This window comes from Gossypium hirsutum, chromosome D04 (assembly GCF_007990345.1).
Source record: "Gossypium hirsutum isolate 1008001.06 chromosome D04, Gossypium_hirsutum_v2.1, whole genome shotgun sequence".
Lineage (NCBI taxonomy): Eukaryota > Viridiplantae > Streptophyta > Magnoliopsida > Malvales > Malvaceae > Gossypium > Gossypium hirsutum.
The window spans coordinates 270520-273118 of record NC_053440.1 but is presented as its reverse complement, the minus strand read 5'-3'; positions in this window follow the sequence as shown (position 1 = coordinate 273118).

Below are 2599 nucleotides of genomic sequence, written 5' to 3'. Positions count from 1 at the left end.
TGATGTATGCAACCCTGTTGCGATCTATTTTCTGAGTGTGAATTACATGGAATCCAGACTATCATTTCCGATAGAATGCAAATTTCTTAGTCACTTTTGGAAGTGTTATGGGTAAGTTAGTACTAAACTACTTTACTCTACTACATGCCACCCTCAAACTGATGGTCAAACCGAGTGGTAAATCAAGTTTTGGATCTTTGCTTAGAGCCATAATAGGTAAGAATGTAAATCTTGGAAGAATGGATACCCTATGTTGAGTTTGCTTATAATCTTCTGTTCATTCTTCCACAGGTTTTACTCCTTTTGAGATTGTATATGGCTTAATCCACTTACTGTTTTAGATTTGCTTCCTTTACCTTTGAATGACATTGCTAATTTAGATGGTGAAAGGAAAGCTGATTTAGTGAAAGAGATCCATGAGAAGGCTCGTAAAGCCATTGAGAAAAAGAATGAGTCCAATGCACATCGAGCTAATAAAGGGCGAAAGCAAGTCTTGTTTGAACCTGGAGATTGGGTATGGATGCATATGAGGAAAGAACGATTTCCTTCTAAGAGAAAGAATAAACTTGATGCACGAGGAGATTGACCATTCCAATACTCGAGAAAATAAATGACAATGCTTATCGCATTGATCTTCCTGGTGAGTATAGTTTAGTGCTACTTTCAATGTTTCTAATCTTTCTCCTTTTGAATTTGATGTAGGTTCAGATTCGAGACGAATCTTCTTGAAGAGGGGAGAATGATACGAGCCAAGGAGGTGACACTCAAGGGGTTGTTTTTCCTAGTGGTCCAATCACTCGAAGCAAGGCACGACAATTAAAATCAAAGATGAAAGCTTTTGTCCAAGACTTGTTACTACAAATTTAATTCATCATGTTCGTGACATTGACAAATACGGGAATGCAATTCACTGGACCAATCTTGGAATAGTGAAAGCCCATAATTGGTGGATTAATCTTTTATGTATTTATTATTATTATTTACTAATTCTCATGGTTGGACACATATTTATGAGTTAAGTAATTTATGGTTAGGTTATTATTTATTTTTTCTTAAATATTTAAGATTTTATTAGGATTCATTACTCTTTAAAGAGTTTTATTAGATTCAATTACTTTGTAATTTGCCTATAAATAGGCTTGTTTTCTACACATTGAGAAAATATATAAAAATGAGTATTTGTTTTCTTCCAAATTTGTGTGAGGCAAATTTTTAGAGTAGAGTGATTCTTCTCTGCTATTGTTTGGAGTCTGTTACTTTCGAGGGTATTTCGGAGTTACAATTATTCAATTTCTTTCCCGTTCATCGGTGTTTCTAGAGGTTTTCTTCTAGGGGTTTTGTAGGGAGCCGCTCAATCATTGGCGTTTTTGGGTACAAGTTAACCAAGGGTTCCATAGGGCAAATCTATCCTTTATTATTATTATTTAACTAATTTTATTTATTCTCGTTTTTATTCCTAATTTGTGTTTCTCTTGTGCCTAGATCCGGGGGTTCCGCATCACAAGCAAAACGTAATACATAACATAAACATCATAGAAAGATCTTCCATACTAACATATTCACATAATCACACCATTACACGTATATAAACATACTTAGATTAGAATTCTCTAGCCTTGTAGGCACCAAATCATCAAAAGAGACTCCTAAGCTAACTTGACACTAGGAACATACCAACTAAAAACATAGCATTCAAAAGACTATACAAACATTGCTAAGTTGAGAAATGAGTCCTAGATGTTGCCTATCTTCTCAAGTCGACGAGACCTAATCGTCATCTGCACAAGAAAATAAACAAATCTGCACACTAAGTAAAAGAAGCTTAGCGGTAATAACATAATTTGAAAACAATGCATAATCAAATTAACATGTAAACTAGTTATGAATTCATATATAAACAAATGTATATAAAGTATCTTGTCTCAAGTTCATTACTTAATGCTTTCTTATGGAATCTATATTCGGGTTTAAGTTTCGTATGTGACATAACAATGTGCCTCCAAGGCTTATATTACCATGTCAAATATCAGAATTAGATGCAATTCATCATACCATTTTTATCTCAATTTCATTTCTATAACACACATGACATTTTTATATTAACATTCACGTATCATTTTACCAATTGAATACATCAATTCATTTCATAACATTGTCATCCCTCGGCACTAATAATACACAATTCACATGATCTTTCGCATGCTATCCTTCATCACATTTGCATTTGTATTCATTGATCAATTTAAGTACAAGCTACTCATCACATATCAACTTTCATAGTTAATCATATAGTACTTATTTTCTAACCCCTATTAACGGGACACGAACTCAAGACTGGATACACAGATTAATCCACTATCACACCTAATATGCACTCTATGCTCATCAATAAATATCGAAGTAATATGCACCTAGAACTTATCGGTTTATAATTGGAGTAATACACGACCGACACTAAAGTATATATATTCACCCTTGATCATCGGTACATAATCGAAGTAATACTTTCTTAACATATTCATCGATTTATAACCAAAGTAATATGCTACTGATGTTAAATATCTCCTATAATGAAACATATGGCATGGCAACTATATCA